Source organism: Gossypium arboreum, chromosome 5 (assembly GCF_025698485.1).
Source record: "Gossypium arboreum isolate Shixiya-1 chromosome 5, ASM2569848v2, whole genome shotgun sequence".
NCBI classification, from domain to species: domain Eukaryota; kingdom Viridiplantae; phylum Streptophyta; class Magnoliopsida; order Malvales; family Malvaceae; genus Gossypium; species Gossypium arboreum.
In genome coordinates this window covers 85,044,640-85,057,915 of record NC_069074.1, presented here as the reverse complement: position 1 = coordinate 85,057,915, position 13,276 = coordinate 85,044,640, and positions in this window count along the sequence as shown.

Sequence of the window (13,276 nt, the reverse complement as noted above, 5' to 3'; positions counted from 1 at the left end):
AACCTTCTTAACGTCCTCTTTTAACTATTTGCCCTTCTTTCCTTTTTTTTTTTTCTTTTGCGAATCCCTTTGTTGTCTCTCAATTTATGTCGATAGATTTCTTCAATGTGATTATTTGGATATCCGACATCCACTACGTAATATTTACCTGCAATAACGATATGATAACTCACTCATAAAAGATAAATTTATTACATCTCTATGATAACTTGTAGAGACGATAAAAGATAAAATACTATATACAAAATCAAAACCAGATACAAGTGCCGCACAATTCCATAGTTTTTCTTACATAGAGCTGATTTTGCTAACCAATCAATATGATCATTGAACACCATGTAATTTTTTATATTATTTTGTTCTACTAGATACAAAATTACAACTATAGGTAGAACAAAAAAAACATATAACTACATAACATAGTTGCAAGCTCCATATAACACCCCTAACCCGTATCCAACACCAGAACAAGGTTACGGAGCATTACCGAACTTATAACTCAATCATTCAAACTTGTCATATACAATTCTCATTCAAATCAAAAACCACTCCAATTCATTCATATAGTCCCTAATACGAGCCCTCAAGGCCCTAAATAGCCATTAAAAGTGATTCGAGACTAAACCGAACAGTCAATGAATTTTTATGAAAACATGAAAAAATTTTCAAAGTGCAGGAGTCACACGCCCGTGTGGAAAGGGGACACACCCGTGTGACTAAGAGACACGCCCGTGCTACAAGCCGTGTCCGACCCCGTGTAACTCTCTGACTTGGGTCACACGGCCAGACCACAAGCCTGTGTGCCAAGCCGTGTACCCTTTGAAATGGCCTCACATGCCCATATGGCAGGCCGTGTGCTAGGCCGTGTGAAAACTAGAGGGTATACTAACTTGTGCCACACGGCCAAGCCACATGCCTATGTGTTAGACCGTGTGGAGCTAGTGACTTAATTTCTAAATAGTATCAGGGGACACACGGCTGTGTGTGCCACACACGGCCAAGACACACACCCCTTCTCTACCCGAGTGGACAAAAATAGGCTATTTTCCAAGTCATTTTCCTTGCCCAAAGTGGTAACCTAAATACGACTGTTTACACCAATTTTTGCCCGGCCCAACAATTAAAACCTAAGGCAACCCACTAACCCTAAAATAAACCCTAACTAAACCTAGCCCACCAAGCCCACAACTTTTCAATTCAGAAAAACAAAAGAAAACCCTAGGTGCGCCGCACCTAGGTCTGCCTCTGTCCCATCGCCCCATGCCAGTCGGCCACCTGCTCCACCACCCACTTGCACCTGCAAAACCAGAGAGGAAATGACAGCAAGGATAATGGCAACGAATTTGGGCTATAAAAACCCTAAAAAAATGTAAGCTTTGGGGATCTTTTTTTCCTATTGAAATAAGAATAGACTTTCAAACACGAAAAAAAGCAGAAATACAATCAAGAGACTTAAATCGCAGCAAGAAACACAAAAAAACAGAGGAGTAGATTCGACTGAAGGTTTCTTTCTTTTTGTATCTATTTTCGCTTTTTATTTTTTTTCTTTTCGAACCTATCTATTTTTTTTTTGTCAATCACATACATACACATATTAAGAAACACATCAAAAAGTATAAAAATACAAAAAAACAAACAAAAAGGCGTCTGGTCCTCGCCAGATTCTGGGTTAACCCAGAGAGAGGAGAGAAGCCTCTGTTTTTTTTTTTAAAAACTATGATGAGAATGAAAATTTTTAAAAAAATTTAGGCTTTTATAAAGGACCAAAACGGTGCCGTTTTGGTTGGTCTCCTCAGGCGCCAAAACGACGACGTTTTGGGGAGATCGACCTGATCCGACCCGCCCCAATGACAGGATCCGCGTGTTTTTTACGGAAGGGCTATTTGCGCGTTTAGCACTTCTGCTTTTTTATAACTATGCAATTAAGTTTTGATTCTTTTTAATTTTGACCCTGAAATTTGTTTGAAATTCAATTTGGGCCTTATTTGAACGCCGTCGTTTAGGGGGGCTGAGATATTTTCTCCTTTGGTCCCTCCTCATCATTCGCGTGTTTAAACTAGTCCCCTTTCTTTTATTTATTACGGATTTACCCCAAAATTTTGTATATAGATTCAATTTCGTTCTTTTCATTACTTTTGTTGTTTTATTATATTATTATTATTATTATACTCGTACTTATATTTATTTTATTCTAATGCCATTTTTATTACTATTTCCATTATTATTATTATTATATATATACATATCCTTTTTACTATCTTTTTTTTCATACATATATTATTTATATTATCACTATTATTATTACTTTACTATTGTAATTTAATGTATTATTATTATTACTCTTATTTTCATTATTATTATTATTATTATTATTATTATTATTATTATTATTTTTATTATTATTATTTTTTATTATTATTATTATTATTATTATTATTATTATTATTATTATTATTATTATTATTTTTATTATCATTGTTATTATTTTTATTTTTGTTGCTATTATTTTTATTATTAATATTACTATTGTTATATTTAGTATTATTATTGCTTTTATTATAACTACTACTACTATTATTATAGTTTTTCTTACATTTACGTATTTTTTTATATATAAATACCTTGATTCTATTTTATCATTTTATTATTTATTCGTTTATACCTTTATGTAATTTCAAACTTTGTATTTTTATTATTTTGTATCATTATTTTGTTTCATATAATACCTATTTATATTTATATTATTATTGTTATTTTATCATTTTTGCTTAAATTACAAATTTGTTTACACATTTTACATAATACTTATTTTTATTATTTTTATTATCATTATTATTATTATTATTTTCTTCCTAAAAAGAACCATTTCACTCAATGTTTCTTTATGCATATGTTCATTTGCTTATCCTCAATTTAAAATTAAGTTTTCACTAGAATTTTCTTTGTTATTTCATTTATCATTGTATTTATTTCATTTTTATTTTGTTTTATTCTCATTCTCATTATCTTATTATATATTTATTCGTTTATTCATATATGTCTCTATATACCGCAAGTTCATGTTATTCGTTATTATCATTGTATTTATATCATCATCTTCGTTATTATTATTTTATTACGCATATCAATACTGCAATTTGTTTTCTCATTTTACCATAAAATCATAATTACATTAGGTTTTTACTCGACACATACAATTGTGTTTTCTAAAGTAAAGCAAGCTTCGTATTTAGAAATTTGAGAAAATTGTGCCCTAACTTACTGGGTTTCAATTTTTCTCGTTTAACCTAAATATCGACATATTCCTTTTAAATTGCAAAACGAGTTTTGAATAAAATCCTTATTCTTGGAGATACTAGGTGTTGTGTCCTAACTTGCTGGATATGACATCTCGTCACATCGAGATGAGGTTTTTGCAAACAAAGGCAATATTCGGTATTTGGAAGTTCGAGATATCGTGCCCTAACTTACTGGGTTTCGATTTTTCTCGTTTACTCTAAATAATCGAATAACCCTTTTAAAAAAATTAAAATACACAAATTTTTAAGTAAAAGGCAAGCTCACTCTCAAAAATTCGAGATGTCGTGTCCTAACTTACTGGATATAACATTTTATTACTTCGAGACGAGAAGGTCTTTAACGTTCAAATGTTTTTTTACAGAAAGATGGATCGTATTTCAAAGTTTTTCAAGTTTTCAATTTTTGACATTAAGACACTAATTAATCAACTAGGTACCAATTTTTGGGCGTTACGAGGATGTTAATCCTTCCTCGTACGTAATCGACTCCCAAACCCATTTTTCTGAATCTCGAGGACCAAAATCGTTGTTTAAATAAATCAAATCATTTATTAAAAACAACCACTTTTACGAGGTGACCCGATCACACCTCATCAAAAAAGATTGGTGGCGACTCCTGTTTTCTAATTTTCATTTCCAAAATTCAGTCGACTTCATTTTTTCAAAAAAATGGTTTCGACAACGACAATTTGCATATAACCACGACATAATTGGGCATTCAAGGCCAACCAATATCAAGCTTATAATATGTTATAATAACACATGCCATCATAATACATATATCAATGTGACAAGACCATTTAATTATATATATATATATATATATATATATATATATATATAACAACATGTATCAAACAAGCCAAATCAAATAGGGTTACATTAGTCAAACAACCTATACATGCCATTATAACCAAAATTATAAACCATCAGTACCAAAAATAGCCGATAGATAGTGTGATGAAATCTCCAACAACTTCCAACTCGAACGAGCTTCCAATATCTAAAAATCACGGAAAAATAAACAGAGTAAACAATTAAGCTTAGTAAGTTTGCAACTTAAAAATAAAGTTCATCGTTTCAATTTATAAGCGTAATCCATTTATGTCAATCCGGCGTGTCATGGCCTTAGCCTAAACAATAATAACCTCTCAAGGTTAAATAACACATTATCAACCCAAGTTAGCCATATAAACACATATATAAACCAAAAATCACATTTTCATGATCACAAGTATATTTTCGTTTAAGCATTTACCATTACAATGCATAACATAAAAGTTTAACGGGGTATAATCCAACCACAACTTAATTTAACCCAAAATCCTAACATATAATCATCAACTAAGTTAGTCATGTAAATTCACCTATGAATCAATAATCATGGATAAACTCAACAATTAGTCAAGTTGCATAAACATGCCACATCCATATCAATATACCTATATACCATATAATACCATTTTCCGTGTAATTCATATTTATACCTATAATAGTTCATATCAAACTCTTGTCATATCCTATCAGAACATTGCTTGTTGAACCATTTACCAAATTAGCCATGTATTCATATAAAAACCAATAATCATGTATGAGGTCATTAACTATTTAAATTCCATATACATGTAAATCTATACCATGTATTCATATATCATACATAAACTATTTCCGTGTAATTTACATAAATTCCTGTGCTAGTTCGTATCGATTTCATATAAACTCGTAACAGAATTATGTATGAATATAACAATTATTAAATTTTATGTGCATGTAACATATATACCGTATATCCGTATATCATATATATACCATTTCCATGTAAATACATGTACTAGTTCGTATCGAACTTGTATAATCTCGTAATAATACTATGCCCGTTAAATCACTTAGAATATCATAGGACACACGGGTAGTACACATGAAGTGTACTGAACGGTAATTTGTCAATTCTTATACATGTATGCTCATGCGAGCGATAAACGGTAAGCTCATCCGAGCTGAATATCGGTAAGCTCATATGAGCTGAGTATCGTAAGCTCTCACGAGATGCAAACCGGTAAGCTCATAAGAGCTGTGGTGAGTCCGCAATACATGCAGGATCTCAACCAAAACGGTAACCCTAATGACCTTGTTATTTGTATCCTACGAATTCTTAAGGTTCAAACATGGCTCAATGTTTTTCGTACAACGTCGATTATGCATTTGATAATTATACTTAGTAATTAAATCATTCACATTCATGTATTTCAATTAAAGTATATAAATACGCAATTTAATTATATGAACTTACCTCAAACTCAAACGAATAATACAATCGTTTAATCCACGACTTTATCTTTTCCTCGATTTAGTTCCAAAAGTTGCTTTTCTTGATCTATATAATCAAATTTAACTCATTTAATCATATTTCTAATTAATTCGATCCGAATTTCATGTTATGGAAAAATTACCATTTTGCCCTATACTTTTGACCTTTTTACAAATTAGTCTCTAGGCTCGTAAAATGAAATTCATGCAAATTTCTCAACACCCAAGCCTAGCCAAATTTTATAGGTGCTCATAGCAGCCCATAAAATTCACAAATTCACACATTTATCACATAAATTTCACATTTTTCAATTTAGCCCCCAAATGACAATTTCACTAAAAATCACTTAACAAAAGTTGTTTATTTAACAACCAAGATTCATTTTCTTCCATTAAACTCCAAAAACAACCAAAATAGTCTCATGTAAAAACCCTATACTTTCACTAATAATGAAATTTAGTCCCCTAATTAGCTAGTTTAAGCTATAAAGGTTTCAAAAACATAAAAATCAACAAAAACGAGTCAAAGAATCACTTACATGCAAGGGAACTTAGTGGCTAAAATTTTCAGCTTCAAAAACCCCTATTTTGCTGCAATTTTTGGTGGAGAAGAAGACGAACACTATTCTTCTTTTTTTGTTTTATTTTTTTATCCAACAAATTACCTAATACCAACCAACTTTGACAATTTCATGATTTTTTCTTTTACTCCATGTGCATCCAGTAACTCTATTAGTGGTCTAATCACTCAATAAGCACCTCTACTTTAAATTTATATAGCTATTTGACACTTTTAGCTAATATAACACAACTTTCGCACTTTATGCGAATTAGTCCTATTTCACAAATTGAGTATACAAACGGAAAAATTTCTTAACGAAATTTTTATACCATAATTATAACATGATATAGACCATAAAATAATATTAAAATAAATTTTACGATATCGAATTTGTAGTCCCAAAACCACTGTTCCAATTTCACTGAAAACGGGCTGTTACACTCTATGGCTAGGATTGGAAGAAATTTAGGAATGGTGTTGAGTCTCTTTGAAAATTTGCCTAATGCTACTACTAGTCTTGCACAGATGGATAAATGGTCGATTTCTAGATGTTTAGAGAACTACAATGATTCTGGTGCTTAGATTCTTATTATTGTCTTTGGCAACCAAAGAAAAACTTTAAGTTAACCTTGAACTAAACAATCAAAGAAAATGTTGTGGTAAAATATATATATCTATATATATAGATATATATGTGTGTGTGTGTATGTGTGTGTGTGTGTGTGTGTTTAATGAGAAATGAGCGGAGCCTAAGCGGTTCAAGCCTATATTGTGTTGTTAATGAGAATTTCTACCTTCATTTATGATTATGTTGGTAATTTACAACTATTATCATATTACTACTTAATCAAGTTTCCTTTTTTTCTTTTTATATTTCTTAAAAGAATTTTACAATTAACAAATTTCAAAATTATATTGAGTGAGGTAGTTAGTATCATATTGGTAGGTATACCATTTTTCTCTTTGTAGTACCGACATATTTCGGTATACCGTTTATGTTTGATTAGCACTACGATGTGTATATTGGTGTGTTGGTGGATTGATCCATATATCCATCATTAATCCGAGTCAATTATAGGGGTTCGTAATAACTAAAAGAGTGTAAATTGTATTGATATATGAATATGCTAAAAACATGGATATTGAGATTAATTTGTGTTATATGAGACGAGAGGCTATTACCTGGGGTGCGTCAATATTTTGATAACCGATAGAGTAAAATGAATATCCTAAATATGATTAATAGTTGGACAATTTGAAATCTATGTGATTTGTGGTGATGATAATGTAAGGTTTGTTAATTTGTAAAGTAGTGATTTCCAACAATGCTAATTTAGTTTAATTTCAGTTTATATATATTGATTTTAAATTATTTTAGCACCACTAAATATTCAATACTCAACGTATGATTATGTTTTTTTCCGTGTATTCAAGGTTAGTATCTCAATTCAACTTGGGTTAAGTTTGTATTCCTTTATATGTATATTTGTTATTAATGACATGTACCTAGGTTGGTCAATTATGCGCTATTTTTTCCATTTTGGTACACTTCTACATCTAGGTGCTTGTTGGACCTTTTAAGTATCCTGAGGTTGAATTTGGTTATCTAAGTTTGCCGTTTATATGAGTGGTTTTGCTTAATTGATAATTTCCCAATTATACCAGGTAATCATGTACAAAATAGTGTTGCTTCTAACTTGTTTGCATGTGTTATGATGTGCTAATTATGTGTGCATTGATTTAGTATGTTAATGATATAGGTTAGGTGACTTTTGGAACTCATTTTCATGCTTAAATCATTACATTTTGGACTATTTGGAATGCTAGTCTCGAGACACAATGGTCAAGTCTCGAGATATTATGAACAAAATTGACCATTTTAAGTATTTATGGGTGATGGTCCCGAGAAACATTCAACATGTCTCAAGAAATCAATTCTCAAGCCTCTTGACAAGTGCCCATTGGTCTTGAGAGAAGTAAACATCGAATGTAGGGATCAAAACAGAGGAAGCTTGTTTTGAAACACTTAGTTAAATTTTGATAGTTGGGTTTGGATTTGAGTCTTGACTCTATATTTAACCCCGAGTAACGTCGATGCCTATTTAATAAGGTTGCGAAACACCTAGTATGCATGATTATGTCTATAATAGAAAAGGTTTTGAATTATACCATGATAATATGCTTAAATTATTTCATAATTAAATCCAAAAATTCTGAGTTGCACCAGTAACGTAATGTAGTGTGACACATTCGAATTCGACAATCAAGTTGGATGTGGGGTGTCACACTAAGGGTTACCGATGGAAATCTAACTAAAGCATGAAAATGAGTTTAGCTATCAGGGATTCCAAGCCATTTATGGGTAATCTAAGCTGATAATCTTCTTAAAAGGAAGAAGATGAGACAATTGGTGGTGGTGTTGATCAAATAAAGGATCAGATGGTGGTGCAAGGTGTGGCGGCTAAGGTGTTTCTAGAGAAGGAAAACAAAAAAAAAGAAATGAAAAGAAAGATGGCAAAAGGAGAAGGGGCGTTTGACCATGGTCATTGTTGAAGATGACGCCGAATGGTGAGGGTAGCTACTATGGTGGAAAAAAGGGGGCAAATGTTTGGCGAGAATTAGAAAAAGGGGGACTCTGTTTATATATGAAGAACGAGATAAGAAATAGAAAAAAAAATAATGTTTAAAAGATCTTAAAAGGATCCCATTTAACTTACGATGGTTAAACCCACTCATATGTTGACCGATTTCAATTGAACCTTGAAAAGCAAATCTGAAGCCCATTACAAAAGTGTTCCTATTAGTTTATCATTGGTTGTGGGTAGATTTGTCCTTGGGTGGCCTAGCCTAAAGGTCCATTCAAAAAGTAGGAGAGTTTGAGTAAAAATATAGGTTCAAAAAGTGAGTTTGGGAAAAAAAAAAGGCTTGTTCTCAAGTAAATTTTTTTTTACCCAAGCCCAACCCAAATTTGCAAACCACCGTTTTGCAATCATTTCACTATTATGTTGCTATTATTATGTTGTTATTTTTTGGATTGTATAATTCTTGTTTTATTATTATTATTGCTACTATTTTAGAGGCATTTATTTATTAAGTTGTACCTTATTTAAGTATAAATATTTTTTAAATTATTTTTAATTTGTTGGGAAACATTTATTTTAATGTTATTAGTGTTTTTGATGAATTATATATTTTAATTTTTATATAAAAATTCTAATCTGATGATTGGATCGGGCCTGGGTTTTAATATTTTTATCTGGGTTGAATTGAGCAAGATTTTAAACTAGTTTTTCAGGTCGGGTCATATTCGGATTTATCAATGGGACATAAAATTTTGTTGTTTCAGCACTGCAGGTTTTGGTGTTTCAACACAATTAACAAGGACGATATCACGGACAAAGGTGCAATATTTTGTTTAAGATGCATCATTTCTCTAATTAGCCAGAATGCCCTTTTCCAGGCTTTACTGCTGCCTTTTTAAAATTTTGGTGTTTGGATTTTAGATGAACAAAATTTGGACTCGATTACGCTTAATCATTTTAGAGAGGTCAAGAGGCAAGGTAATGTCTTGGGCACTAAGGGAATTAGTTGGTTAGGTCATCTCTGATGAGATGAGATGAGATTAATAGTCAACTATGTACAAAAGTTACAAACGAGGAGATCAGATGACTTTTCCAAAATTTTTATCATCGTTTATGGGCCATCATTCGTGTCGATGTATTTGGCATGGTAAAAAGTTTCTCTGAAAGCAGTCATGTGTTAAGGGAGATGAAACATTAATAAGTTTCTTGATGTTAGATATGCAATGGCTGTTTAAATCATGAATCATGATTGTGAAAATGAGACGAATAACTGATGTCTTTCTTGATGTTCGGGTTCGATAAGGAACTGAAGAAAGAAGTTGCTATTAAGGTTATCGATTTAGAGGAATCGTAAGTTGATAGCTTTGTTACTTTTGTTTAATTTATTCCTCATATATTCGAGTTTTAAAGGCAGGTGGTTGCTGTGTGCAAGATAGTCTTGTTTACGATCTTCCATTTGTTTAAATATTAACTTGCTCTCTTTCCCTCATCTCCCTCTTACTCAGGGTCTTTATGTAGACTTGTGGGTTTTTCTGGTGAGAAAACCAATTTGTCTTGGTAAATAAGCATCAGTAGTTTGTGTGTGTTCAGCAAAACAAATTTATCTTCCCATTCATCCATAGAAGTCCCATATATATATATATATATATATATATATATCTCTTCGACTTGCATGGGAGTTTGCTGATGCATTTGTTTACTGCAAGTAGACTTGGAATGTAACAACTTCCCATTGCTTACTGTTTAGTTTGCTCTTCATATTTCATCTCTTTCTTATGCATGCTTTATTTTTATTTTATTTGTTCATGTTGCAGTGAGGATGAAATGGAGGACATCCAGAAGGTATTCCCTTACTTTCTTACGATCTAGTATCTGAAGTTTTTAACAAATAGGTTACTAGGGTTTTCATATGTGTTCTTTTGGCTCCAGGAAATCTCTGTTCTGTCACAATGCTGTTTATTTGTTATGGAATGCTTATGGTGATTCTCTATATGCAGCTCCAGTCAGGTCCTCCATAGATGGAATGTCAATTGCATGTATTTCATGGGATTTGCTGCATAATGAAGGAAAGATTCATAGAGATATCAAAGGTTGTTTTCTTAACAATAAACATAAGAAGAAAAATTTAGAACTTTTGGTTTTAGACTATAGGCATATTTCCAGATAAATTTGTCATTTGGTGAAATTTTGTTAAACATTCTCAAACTATTCCAATCACTTGTAAAATTACTCAAAAACATGTTTTAAATGTGTTTTAATTTATCTAAATATTTTTGAGTCAATCCAAAATGCTTTTACGTGTTTTAAACTCATTTTATACAAGTATGGGAAGTTGTATCGATACTTGGGTGAAGTTCTACTAGTAGAAGTAAGTCAACAATGCCTATACCAATCGAGCTAAGACTTAATCGGCTAATATTAGTCCATTTTAAAATAATTGTGATTGCTCCCACCTTCACATGTTATTGTCATTCATACTTATAAAATTTAACTAGTTTTTTATCCCAGTGCGATGTTATTCCCGAAAACTTTATTATAAAATTTATAACGTTTTAAAAACACTTTTATCTGGAAATATAAACATAAAATAGAATAAATATTTAATTTTTACAATTTTTATTTCAAATATTAACCAATTAGAAATATTTTTATATTATTTTAATGATTTTTGTATTAAAGTTTGTTATGTGTTTTTAATGTTTATATATAAATATATAGAGTTAGTATCATAATTTATAAAATATATTTTATTCAAAATTTCTTAAATTACCAAATATGTGAATTATGTTTGAAATTATTGAATATTTTAGCAATTAATTGATTTTAAGAATTATTTATAATACAAATTAAAAACATGAAAATTTAATAAAATAAAATAAATTATTAATATTCATCAAAATAAAAAATAGAATTAAAAGATGGATAGTTCAATGTGATCATTAGCGCCAAACCCTGAGATGTGGATCATCCAAAGCACATTAGCATGGCGTAGCTTCTCCTGTTCGAACTGAGAAAAAATTCTCCATTGGTAACAAATGCTTATCCATTAAGTGGGAAAAATCTTATTTAAAATGCAAAAACTTTATGCTACGACTCTTGCAAAGAACGGACTAACAGGGTTCATTCCTTCATTTAATTGGTAACTTGTACAGTTCACACTCTTTGGCTCTACTCATAAATTTTTTAGTAATATATATTTCACAATAGGATCTATCTTATACAGTAATAATATGTAAGGATGAGGATTAATTGAGCATCTAACCTTGTTAGTCCATTCTTTATAAGAGTCAAGTATAATCTTTTGTAAAACTCAATTTCTATTAAAATTATTTAATTTAAATTAAATTTATTCAATATATGTAACTAATCTACTAAAGTCAATGTTTCCTTTCAATAGTTGTCCACATTGACTTTTTTACAATTAATATATATGATTTAAATAAAATTTAAGAATTAAAAACTGCATACACAAACATGTTTAGCTTTCAACATTAAATGCAATTAATGTCCTAAAAGCTTTTTCTTTTCGTTTAAAACATGAACAAATTTGACCTCATGTGTTCGACATTATACTTAGTGCGTTCACTATTTTATGTGTGACTTAAGTTTGAGTCGTGTTAGTTAGAACATTACCTTCCTCTTATGATTCACCAAAAAGAAAAAACACTAATAAATTTAGGAATACTTTTGTAGAATATTTATAAAAATAGAATATTTTGTGAATTGGCCTAAAAGTGAATGTTCCCAAATATGTTTGAAAATCTTGCTATAATATATACACCAGTTTTTTTACTCGTGCGATACATTTAAGGTGAGTGTTTGATTGAATCAAGTAAAAAAAATTGTGTTAATCAAGTTGATGAATCATATATTATCATCCTAATTCGATTTGAATTTTTTTTCGAATCGAGTCGAGTGAAATAAAATTCAAGTTGAGTCGAATTGAGTGAAATTGTTCAAGTTAACATGTCAAATTAAAATCTTATTATAAATTAACTTCATGTTAGAGCACATAAATTTGAAATAATATATATTTTGAAAAGTTTTTCAAAGCAAAATAAGAAAAAATACGTTAATATGATAAACTTAAATCATTAATTTTTATTTTAAGAATATTTTAAAATTTTAATCTTTCTTTATATATTCTTTAGATTTTTTTGAAATTTTTATAATTTTTAAAAATATACTTTTTGAATTTTAAAATTATTTTGAATTTTATTTGAATTTTTGTTAAAAGTGAGCCAAATTTACTCATTTTTAAAATTGTCGAGTCAAAGAGTTACTTACATTAATTTGTTATTTGAATTATTTAAATTATTCAAAGATAAATTTAACTCGACTTAAACTCGAAATTTAAATTACTTATTCAAGTTGACTCAAAAAAACTCGAAATTTGATTTTTTTTTATAGATTTAAATTTTAATTATATTGTAATTTTAGTATATTTATGATAAGGTTTAATTTTATTAAAGTTACTTCAAAAAAAATTATTAAAGTTAAGATGATTGCCAATTCCGTTTAAAAGT